General features: G+C 34.2%; 1 pseudogene; it reads right to left on the reverse strand.

Moving 5' to 3' along the window:
- Positions 1 to 1,656: 1,656 nt before the first annotated feature.
- On the reverse strand, positions 1,657 to 12,984 carry LOC100810788 (transcription factor bHLH47-like; annotated as a pseudogene).
- Positions 12,985 to 13,067: the final 83 nt, after the last annotated feature.

Below are 13,067 nucleotides of genomic sequence, written 5' to 3' on the forward strand. Positions count from 1 at the left end.
GGCAACAATTTGATCACCCATGGCCTACATGAGGAGCAATTCCAAAAGATCATCAAAAACTTTTTTCCCAGGATTTTTAGGTAACTTATCCTTTTGTTAATGAATTAGTTCAATGGTTGAAATGGATAGTAATGTTAATTTTGTTTTATTTGATTTGAAATTTTAAAATTGGTATCTTGTTAATTGTGTAACATTTCATAACTTTGTCATACTTTAGAGAAAATTAGTCGGGAGACTTGAGGAAGAGAATGAAATTAAGAAAGCTTTTAACTTGGAAAGTCTCTCATAGACTTTTTGAGATGTTTAAGGATGTCTGAAATGAAAATAAAAGGTCATATTGGATTGGAGATTTTGTCTAGAACAATTTGTTACCACATTGGAATGCACCTGGGTATCGTTCCAAGTGTGCACAAGCAAAAAATAAAAATAAAAAAATTGGGCATCTGAAGAAGGGTGGGTGTATGCGCATAGGTGGTTCTATTAGCTTGGAGTATCACACCATTCGCTTTGTATGTACGTTAAAATTATAATACATACTTCTTTGTACTTGTTTAATTTACCACTTATTTTTTTATTTTATAATGTTTGTTAATAGTCAGAGACGCTTGGTCGATTGGCATACACATATGAGCTCTTTCAGCAAACTCATTTACGAAAGGATACTGATCAATTTGTCGATGATAGATCTAGGCAGGCATATGTCAAACCATTATCTTGCATGTTTTTTTTAAAATATTTATTATATTTATGAAATAATAACTGTTGATGAATGGCAAGAAGAATTTGAGGCTAGACTATCTCAAGCTAGGTCTGATGTTGCATCAAGTGTTGGTGAATCACAACTTACTCCTTTAGACCCTGTTGAAGAACAAAGACTTAGGACTCAATGTTGGGTTGCAACGGTTGGACCAAAGTGATGTGATTCTTATTAGGAGCGGATCGCTTGGTACAGGTCACGAAATCAGATGACGCCACTTCCAGAGATGGAAGATAAGTTAGAGGTAGATGCCACAAGGGTTCAACCTTGATAAGTCTCAAATTGATTCGACAAGGAACCCAGAGAGAAGCTATCACGAAATACACAAGTATTTTATGAAAAATGCCAAAAGTCCATTCCTTCAAAATGAGTTGAATACATATAGTGTAGCATTAAATTACTAATTTAATTTAAATTGGTGTAGCTGAAAAGACATAGGATTCAACCACCAATTTATTTAATTAAAATTACAAAAATAGAAAATATTGGATATGGGTCTTCAAATTAGTTTGGGCCTTCAACAATCAAGATTCTTGGGAGTGCCTCTGGGCCTTCGTCCTTCTCTACTTGGGCCTTGTCAACTATGGCCGCTACCATTTGTTAGAGGATATCCTCTGACTGTTTGGTCCTACCCTTGGTCATAGGTCCCTGTATTTGGGCAGCTTTGGGATTCTCATCACAAAGCGTAAGGGATGTCTTTATGGTACTGGAGATCTTGCTCATTCTTATAAATGTGGAGATGACAACTTCATGCAGCGTACACAAGGATCTTCCAGTCACGCTCAAGATTCAGCGGAGATTAACCGACTAAGGGAGAAGCTTCATCAATCAAAGGAGGAGATGCATGTATTTATTTCAGTCAGTCGTCCTTCAGTTCCTACCTCCTAAAGCACGAAACATTATTCATTAACATCAACAACCTTTCTAGCAGCATCAGGACCAACACCAGTAAGACCAACAACAGCAACAAGACAATGACCAACCAAATGATCAATAGCTAGATGACCAGCAACAAGACGATGACCAACAAAGGCATTCTCCCATTGAATATTTTGATTACCGACTTAGCAACACAAAATTACTATTGACATAACATTGTGCATTTCTTTTAGATTTATTTTCAATTTAATTGAATGATTTATTTTACTATTTATTTTTTATTTATGAATTTGAGTATTTAGTTAATTACATGTAAGTGTTAATTAAAATTTTAACGTTAAATATTATAAATGTAAAAAATAATTTCTAAATAATCGATGTTAAATAATACAAATGAAAAAAAAAAGAAATAAACAATTCTTGATATTACTGACGGATTTTTTTCTGATGGAATCTTTACGGAGGATATTTTCATTTGAAATTTCCAATGGACAACAAAATTTCGTCGGTTAAAATTTTTTACGATCATTTTTCTGATAAATTTTGGTTCGTCGGAAATCCATCAAAAAGTTTAAATTACCAACATATTTTTGAAGTTATCGATGGATTTCGACCATCAGAAATATTTTTTTTTTATATAGTGAATTAACCTGCAAGACTCTAAACTATTTCATATTTTTGTAATGAAGTTTTTTATTTTTTTTTCAATTACGCTCCCAAATTGAATTAATTTTTTAATTAGGTTCCTGTCATGGATCTAATTAAAAAAAACAAATATAAGTTTACAACTTAATTAAAAAATAATTAAAATTCAGGAATCAAATTAAAACAAATTCAGAAACTTAATTAAAAATTTGGTGAAATTTCAATGGCCTGCGAAATTATTAAGGTTACGTGAATTTCGTGAAAGCGAAAAAAAAAAATCAAAATACACTTACTTTTGTGCTAATATTATCATGTCACTCATGTGGGTTCTCGAATGCTCTAATTTTTATTTGGAGTTATTAGTTGTCCGTTTATTGTTTTATCCAATTACACTTTCTTTACAACATTTTCCCAAAAAATTTGTAGGGCTAGGGGTTTACTGACAAACAGTTCATTATTGTCTTAAATTTTAGGCTATATGCATCGCCACAAATTCCATGCAGTTATTCAATGAATTGTGCAACACAAGCCGAAAGTGTTTGAAGTTACAAGACAAAACGAGTTGAACAGTCAACTCCTTTCATTCAACACATTCATGACATATCTTAGCTTGTTTTTGTTCTTTTCTTTCATTCTTGTTGAATTATCATATTTCCACGAAAATTCCTAATTTAGTTATGTTTGGTAAAGTAACAGTATAAAAACCACACTTTTCACATATAAATTTTTGTAGGCTCCTGAATAAAATTTCCCATAAATATTTATAAGGAGATTAAAAATATTAAATAAATTAAATTTCTTTATAGTAAACTAAAATCAACTTATCCACTTTGATTTCTAGAGAAATTAAATAAGATAGTTTCTATAAAAATTAACCATATAAATTAAATTTTAACTTGTTTAAACAGCTCAATGTTGGATTGGTTGACCTATAAAAGTTAATCATATAAATTAAATGAGAGAACTTTTATAAAAATTAAGCATGTAAAGGGTTTTTATAATTTTCAGTATCAATCAAATAAAAATTAAGATAGGTATATGACATTTAAATATTTTTATTAAAAGTTAATAAACTTCAACATGACCATTTCTAAGTAAATAATAGTATAAAACTTTTTTCCTTATCAATCTATATTTTTTTTTCAATTTTCTATTACTTATGTTTTTCTATGTATTTTCTCATCTTTCCCACGTCTATTCTTTAAAAATTAGTTTATAATTTTTTCATAAAATATTTTTAAAAACTAAAAAAATAAAAGAGTAAATAATCTATATATCCACAGTATAAATTGTTATTCAATCACCAAATTCCAAATTTCTCTAGGGAGAAAAAAGAATATACAAAAGCTCCTGAGCAGCAGAATTTCCATATTTGATTTGTTAGACACAAACTCAAATATGATCATGACCACTAGAGAGAATCCATTTTCATTACTCTACACCTTAGCATTATTGTTTACTTGAAGTTGGTTGCTCTGCAAGCAGCTGTAATGGCCATGAATCCATTGGGGTGGGATACCTGGCATGTGGTTTTCTGATAGTGGAGGTGGGTTTTGGAGTCACCTCAGCAACATTATGAGTTGATAAAGCATCTTGGTGTTGATGACTTAAGGGGACAATCAAAACTTCATGTCCTTGCTGCAATGTAGGTTCTGTGGTAGACAATTGGAGACTCTCTCCTGTAAATTTTGTTGCCTTTTCTTGTTGCTGAAGTTCCAAATGAAGAGGTGCATTCAGGTCAGGTCTAGATTGGGTTACTCTTGCTTTTATCTCACCTAGAAGTTTCTCAATTTGTGTTTTTAGAGAAGAATTATCCTCCACCATCTCAGTTTTCTCCATAGTCACCTGCCCAATGAAGATACTTTCATGAATTCATAAAATATAATCAAATACAAGAACACATTGTGACATTAATAGTAGTTTCCAATGTTTGATGAAATGAAATTAAGGGCATATTTGGATATCTGTTCAAAAAATACTTTTGAGTGTTGTTAAATGTACTTTTGAAAAGTAAACTCAGTTTCGTGACATATTTGGTTATCCTAAAAATATGTCTGCACATTAAAAATTTTGCTTGGAAACTGAGTTTTATTTAAGATTTTAGTTACTTTCGTAGACTCAGATTACAAACTTAAGTTTAATCTAAAGTTAAGTTTGGAAACTTCAATCAAAGCATGCATTAACTTGCAGTGAAAGTAAACCTGTGGCTTGTGCATTTCATTGATCGAGAGACAAAATATATACAAGTGAATACACTGTCAGTTACATAGCATTAGGAGAGAAATAAGTTAAATCTCTAGAAACTACACAACTATCTTTCCTATATTAAGTAGGTATCCTTATTTAAGCTAATTACAATATTTGACAATAATTACAATCATATCAGATAGTTGACTGAATGATTAAAAATATATCAGAATCAAATCCTTGACTGAGTAATTAATATCATATCATAATCAGATCCTTGATTGTGTAACACTCCCCCTGAAGCTCAAGAACTAGGAAGGTACATGAGCTTGGAAATTAACTGAGTATGTGAAGCCGGAAGAAGAGCCTTTGTGAAGACATCTGCCAATTGCTGATTTAAGGGGACAAATGTGGTTCGAAGTTTTCCTTCTTGAATTTTATCTCGAACAAAATGACAATCAATTTCAACATATTTTGTTCTTTCATGAAAGACTGGATTGTTTGCTATATGGAGGGAAGCTTGATTATCACAAGATAAAGTTGCAGGATATGGTGGAATACCCAATTCATGAAGAAGAGTGTGCAGCCATGTGAGCTCACTAACCGCATTTGCCATGGCTCGATACTCCGCTACGACGGAGGAGCAGGAAACTGTTGACTACTTTTTGGTTCGCCAGCAGAGGAGACTTGGACCCAAAACTATACAATAACCAATGGTTGATCTTCTAGAAGTGGGGCAAGAAGCCCAATCCGCATCACAATAAGCATGCAAGCGTAAAGAAGAATCAGATGAGAGTAGGATACCATGGTCCGGGACAAATTTGATATATCTCACCGCTCTAAGTGCTGCCTGCCAGGGTGTGTCACGAGGAGAAGACATAAACTGTGACAGTAAGTTAACTGCATAAGTGATATCTGGTCGGGTGACTGTAAGGTATAATAATCTACCAACCAATCGCCGATATGAAGTAGGGTCAGATAGGACTTCACCATGATCAGCAACCAAAGTGTGATTGTAATCAAGTGGAGTTGTGACTGGTTTACTAGCAAGAAGGCCTGTGTCTTGCAAAATTTCTAATGCATATTTCCGTTGATTAAGAAAAATTCCAGCCTTGGAACGTGTCACTTCAATTCCCAAAAAATATTTCAATGAGCCCAAATCTTTTATGTTGAACCGGTTGCAAAGGTATTTCTTTAGGAGTGAAATGACCAACGCATCATCACCTATAATTACAATATCATCAACATAAACAAGTAAAATTGTTATATGTGATGCACGGGTAAATAAGAACATAGAGTAATCGGCCCTTGACTGAGTAAAACCGGCCTCAAGCAAAGCACTCCAAAAAGTAGTGAACCTAGTGCAAGGTGCTTGTTTTAAGCCATAAACTGACTTGTTGAGTCTACAAACTCGACTCTCCCCCTGTTTATGAAACCCGGGAGGAAGCTGCATGTAAACTTCTTCATGTAAATTGCCATGTAAAAAGGCGTTGGAAACATCCATTTGATGAGTTGGCCAATTTTTTGTTGCTGCAATACTAAGAACAGTCCTCATAGTAGTTAATTTAGTAACAGAAGCAAAAACATCAGTAAAATCAAATCCTTCTAGTTGTGAGTAACCTTTAGCAACCAAACATGCTTTGTATCGTTCAATGGAGCCATCAGAATTATATTTTATAAGGTACAACCATTTACAGCCTATAGTCATTTTTCCGGGAGGCAAAAACTCTAAAGTCCAGGTATTGTTAGCCTCTAATGCCTTTATTTTGTCTTCCATAGCCTGTCGCTAATGGGGATCTTTACGGGCAACAGTATATGAGGTGGGTTCAATGTGCTTGATAATAGAATTAATGAAATGGAGATGGTTATTTGAGTAAAGATTTGAGCAAAGAAAGTTTGAGATAGGATATTGCATACCTGGAGACGAGGAAGAAGATTGAGCGGAGGCCATATTGCACACGTAATCAGCAAGGCGAGCTGGAGGCTTTTAGAGACGTTCGGAGTGTCTTGGTTCAAGGTTAAGCATTGCAGGGAGGGGTTCAAGGTTAGTTCCTGCAGGGGGTTCAACAGTATGTGTGGGTTCATTATCATTGGGTTCTGCAGTAGGAGGGAGTGTAGAAGTGTTTCTAGGAGGTGTGGGGGTTGGTGAATTTATGGGTTCTTGATCACAAATGGGTAGATGAAGAGGGTGTCGTTCCATGTGTAAATCATGCAAAGCCTTACTATTCTTGAATGGAAATATTGTTTCATGAAAGATAACATCTCGACTAACTAGAAATTTATGATGATCAGTGTCATATAGTTTAAAGGCTTTTTGACCAGCAGGGTACCCCACAAAGATGCAACGTCTAGCTCTAGGTTTGAATTTATTTGGATGATCATGTGAAGTGGATGCATAGCAGAAACCACCAAATGTACTCAAGTGAGTGAAATCAAGTGGATGGCCATAGAGTTTTTCATAAGGAGAGTGAAATCAGGTGGATGGCCATAGAGTTTTTCATAAGGAGTTTGACCAGCTAAAATTTTGGATGGTGTTCGATTTATTAAATAAGTGGCAGTGAAAATGCAATCACCCCAAAAAATTAATTGAAGATCGGCTTGGAGACGTAAAGCCCGTACCCCAAAAAATTAATTGAAGATCGGCTTGGAAACGTAAAGCCCGTGCAACATTGAGAAGGTGTCAGTGCTTACGTTCGATGACACCATTTTGTTGTGGGGTACCTGGACAAGAGAATTGTTGGAGAATCCCAGAGTCACAAAGAATTTTCTGAAATGAATTATTTGTAAATTCAGTGCCATTATCAGAGCGAATTGTTTTTACACATGTCTGAAAATGATTGCGAACATAAGCCAAGAAATGGACTAACAAAGAATAGGCATCAGACTTGTATTTCATGAGATAGGTCCATGTGACACGGGAAAAATCATCAACAATAGTTAAAAAATAATGATGACCATTTTTTGTAGGTGTGGCATACTTTCCCCAAACATCAACATGAATTAATTCAAACAAACTACTGCTAGTGGGTGTGTGTAAAGGAAAAGGGAATCTTGTTTGTTTTGACAAATGACAGACTTCACAATGGTCACAAGAGTTTTTATTGAAACCAAGAACAGGAGCTAAACACTTGAGGGCACTTGATGATGGATTACCAAACCTAGCATGCCAAGTGGTGGATGAGGTGGTGATGACAGCAACAACAAAGGTAGAGACATCAAGAAAGTAGAGTCCACCCTTTTTATGGCCCCGACCAATCTCCTTCTTCGTCAAATGGTCCTGAAATACACAATGATCAGGATAAAAAAAAAATAGAACAATTAGTAGTTTGGGTGAGTTTTGGCATAGATAAAAGGTTGAACTTGAATGAGGGTAAAAATAAGACATCAGTCAAGATGATATCTGATGTTATCTGTACATTTCCAATGCCATGTATAGGAACCGAATGACCATTAGGAACACAAATAGATTTATCAAGAGAAGAAGGAATAGGTGGTTGTTGAAAAGAGGAAGGGGTGAAAGAAACGTGATCTATTGCGCCAGTATCAATAACCCATTCAGTAGGCATACAGAGGGCAGAAGAAAGAGCTAGAGACGCACCTGTGAGATTGGCCTTAGGTTGGTTTACCTCCCTTAATAGGCAAAGAAGCTGTTGTAACGAATATGCAAATAAAGGATCTTTTGCAGCATCATTACGTTGGTCAACACGAGTGGATGAAGTAGATGACTATCCATGAGTGTTCCCCTTATGCGAGAAGGTGTTTGTTTGGCCAAAAATGCATGTGCAGTTTGAGTTTGGAGGGCTTCACGTTCTGAAGTCATTGGGGGATGTGTATGTGCCTTTTGAGCCTCATCTTGGAGGAGAAGGGAATAGGCATGAGCAACATCTGGGAGGGATGTAGTAAGAAGTAACTGGCTTTGTGGTTGACTGAAGGTGTCATTGAGTCCCATCAAAAATTGCATGAGGCGTCGTTTGTTTTGTTGGGAGATATAAGTCTCTTTGGCTCCACAAGTACAACCTTGGCAAGTGCACTTTGGTGGAGAATCAATAAGGGATAACTCATCCCAAAGAGAGCGAAGCTGATTTAAGTAGTGTGCAATTGAAAAGTCTTGTTGTTGAAGAGTAGCAATATTTTTCTCAAGCTCATATATGCGAGGACCAGTGTTGGAGGAGAAGCGTGCCTTAAGATCCGCCCAAACAGCAAAGCACAGTATGGGCCAAAGAGCAATCGATGGAGTTGAGGATCCATGACATGAACATATTATTGACATGAGACCAACAATGATAATCTTCATGAGTGGATGCAGGGGAAGGGAAAGAGCCATCAACAAAGCAAATTTAGGGGGGTGTATTGGATTGGGATTTTGAGAGAATATTTTGACAAAAACAATCTTGAAGATTTTAAAAGATTATGTGGGATTGTATTGATTTTGTGGGATTTTAAAAGATTTTTTTTAAAAGACTTTTTACAATCAGGATTCTTAACCCAAGATTTTAATGGATTTCTAACACAGATTTTTAAGATTTCAAAGTACTTTATGGATTTTTAAGATTTTGAAAGATTAATACATTTTAAACAAAAAAATAACGGAAGTTACAAAAGTGAATGAAAAAGATGATAAATAAATTATAATGTTTGAATAAAGAAAATAAAAACGATAGAAATTTTAAACCTTTTAATAACAAAGTCATTATTGCCTAAAAAAATAATAACAAAGTGATTCTCACTTCATGTTCACCTAATTATTAGCATTTCTCCACATATTTGAACTTATATTAGTCCTCCATATATTAGCATCTTCTCGTTCCTGCTCTTGTGTTTGAACAATGGGTTCATGATCATTGTCTTCGTAATTTGGTAACACTGAAGATGAAGATGAAGACTCGTCAGTAGGTTCCACTGGAAATTCATCAGAACGACATTCTTTGCGAAGAAAATTATGAAGTGCTGCACATGCCAACACAAGCTCTGCTTGTGTTTTAAATAGAAATGGAGGTGCTGACTTAAAAATTGTGAACCGCGATTTAAAAATACCACATATCCTCTCAATCACATTCCTTAAGGATGCATGCCGAAGATTAAATAATTCCTTTTCATTTTCAGGGTCATTACCGTGACCTGCAAAATCTTGTAGATGATATCGTACACCTCGATATGGGGCTAAAAATTTGCGTCGATTAGGAAATCCACAATCCACCAGATAATACTTACCTTGGGGCACTTTAAGTCCATTCTTCCTTGCCAAAGCATCACTTAACACCTTGGAATCATGTGCTGAACCCTCCCACCCGCTAAGAACGTACATGAATTCTAAATCAAAGTTACAAGCAGCTAATACATTTTGTGATATATTTCCATGACGATCACGATAACTGCTTTCATCTCGTCCTTTTACTGATGCGGGAATATGTGTACCATCAATAGCTCCAATGCAATCCTAAAGTGTGTGTATCAATAATCATAAATATTATTATAATAATCACAATTATAATTATAATTTTGTTATAATTAGATAATGATCACATACCTTAAAATAAGGATAAAACCTTGTGCTTTTCCTTATTTTTGCAGGCACAGTTGAGCCTGGTCTAACCATTAAATCAAGTGCTAATGAGTTCAGAGCTTTCAAAATCTTGTGAAAATTTTCACTTGTAGCAAATTGTGATCGGCCAAATGTATTGCGGATTACACAATATCGAGTGTTCTGGCCGACAATCTGTAGGAATGATGCAAGCATTTCTTCAACACAAATAAATCTTGTATCCTCCAAAGGTGTTTTTTCTCTTATAATCGTGCACAACTTTCGAAATACATCAGGATACATCCTATATACTTGTCGAAAGATTGCAGGATCATCGTTTAATGCTTTGTGTATATAGTCATATCCCCGACTAATAATTTGTCGTCGAGTTAATGGACGTTAAATATGTTCACCACGCATCATATTCAAAAACTGATTTAATATATCTATTAAAGCATAAATTGCCATCACATATGTGTATGTGGCTTCATAAAATTCTTCATTTGTTTCCTCGTCATCTATATCTTCATCATTTGTATCTTCATTATATATATCTCCATCCATTTCTTCGTTCTTTATGTCATGGTCATGGTTATAAGTCAATATCAAAGTTAATATCAAAGTTAATACAAATTCATATATAAAATAAATATAACTAAAGTTTAACAACAACAATTTCACAAAATATATAACCTAAATACTTCAACCATAATAATTCGACCAAAAAACAAACCAAATATTTCAACCAAAATACAACCATAATAGTTCGACCAAAAAACAAATCAAATACTTCAACCAAAATAGAGACCCAAAAGATATAGTTCAACAAACTCACGATGTTTAAAATAATATGTTAATAATAGATGATCAAAATATTAATTATTCCCTAACTTAAAGTTTATCCAAGATGAGCGTTCTTCCGGTGACATCTTCAAGAAAAAATCCTTTTTTGCTTTAGTATTTAACAATTCAGCTGCCTTGAAACGCGTTATGTCATCCAAATTTGGAATTTCTTTTATAACATCCCAAATAATACCCTCGAGCTCTCTATCTCTATCTCTATCTTTTTCTCTTTTCTCCATCATGTTAGATATTTTTTCAAAATTCACAGCAATAGTCCCAATGCCAACAGAAAGATTTTCCAGAACGTTGCCTTGATTGTTGATCCCAACAGCACTTGAACTCCCTCCATACTCGGATCTCCTTCGCTTGTGACAGTTTTATTTTTCTATGGGAACCTCTGAAGCCATTGTCATGGCAAGAGACCATGGATTGTAATTGTTGAGACCTGTAAGGACGTCACTCACAAGAGTTTGTCCAGGATTATCAGAAGAGTGAAGATAATAAGGGCTCTCCAAATTAAGGTTGGTGGGAGGTGTGTCTTGATCGTTAGACATGCTGTAGAGGTAAAAAAAAATCAGAGTTGATTATAGAGATGCTACTGATACCATGAAAGTAAACCTCTGGCTTGTGCATTTCATTGATCGAGAGGCAAAATATATACAAGTGAATACATTGTCAGCTACATAGCATTAGGAGAGAAATAAGTTAAATCTTTAGAAATTAGGCAGCTATCTTTCCTATATTAAGTAGGTATCCTTATTTAAGCTAATTACAATATTTGACAATAATTATAATCATATCAGATAGTTGACTGAATGATTAAAAATATATTAGAATCAAATCCTTGACTGAGTAATTAATATCATATCATAATCAAATCCTAGATTGTGTAACATGCTGAAATATATACATAGTTTTCTTAAACAGAAAGGATATCAAGTGTAATGAAAAAAATGCTTTTGGATAAGTGAATATTCTTCACTTGAAATTATTAGATAGTTTAAAATCACATTGTATTCATAATTCCGACTAATTTTGATGTGGCATGGAGTTGATTTTTCTATTTACGATAATTTTTATTAACAATACTCAATTATGTGTCGTATAGAGATTAATTGAGACCATAGTAATCCTTAAACATGTAACAAGTCTTCATTCTCTACAGGGTAAAAATGAAGTAAAAGCATGTCAAGAGCTTACATAATGAGTTTGAGAAAACAGAGATGCACTATCCTTTTTCAAGGACTCGATCTGACTGAGCAAGTCTTTCAGCAATCTGGTGGGTTCCTTCAATATAGAAGCTTTTCCATTGCTCAGTTCATCAAGTTCAGTTACTCCTTCCCCAAAAGAAAAAGAAACAAAAGCAGAACAAACATTAGATTTTGCAACATGTCAAAGGTGACCGGTCAGAACAAAAATTTGAGACTGTGGCATAAGATTAAGTTACTAAAATTTGAGATGGTGCCATAAGATTAAGTTACCTAGTGCATCGGCAAGACCAAGAAAGTTCATTCAAATGCTCACGCTTCATTTTATCTCTTTCAGCCTTGTGAACTCTCCTGGGGAGTTTCCTTTGGTCCTTTTTACTGGGACAAGACCTTCAGCACATCAACATCAAGCCTACAGAAACTGAATCCAGACATTGAATTTGAAGCTATTGTTCCCCATAAACTACTCATGCAGGAGACATTTTACTAATGGAATACATTAAAATGGAGCATAATGGAATAAAACTTCTATTCCATTATTTGAATATGTTATGATGGAAGAAAACAAAATATGCATATATGACTACAATTTTCGACGAGAAGTTCTGGCTGTTGAAGTTTCAAATTTGTGCCAACAAGAAGTACAGTTAGACCAATTTAAACGCACAGAACATGTTCATGTTGAATTATAAGTATATGGTGAATTATAAGTATATAGTGAAGTATCATATTGGATAAGAATAAAAAGATTGAATATCATAAAAAAAATTAATAATTTAAGTCTTAAAATTTTCCGTTAAAATATGGTATTTTGGTTTTGTGAAAAAATAATTTAGATATTGTAAGGTGGCGAGTGTGACAGTAGGTCACCATTTATAACAAGATTAATGTCTATTTCATGCTTGTTTGCACCTTAAAAAATCCACCATTGAAATTCACCTCATTCTTTATCTCTGCTTTTCAAATTATTATTGTTGTTATAATAAGAGTAATTTTGGATTTTTTAAAGTATTTTTAAAGTAAAATT

This window comes from Glycine max, chromosome 6 (assembly GCF_000004515.6).
Source record: "Glycine max cultivar Williams 82 chromosome 6, Glycine_max_v4.0, whole genome shotgun sequence".
Taxonomy (NCBI): Eukaryota; Viridiplantae; Streptophyta; class Magnoliopsida; order Fabales; family Fabaceae; genus Glycine; species Glycine max.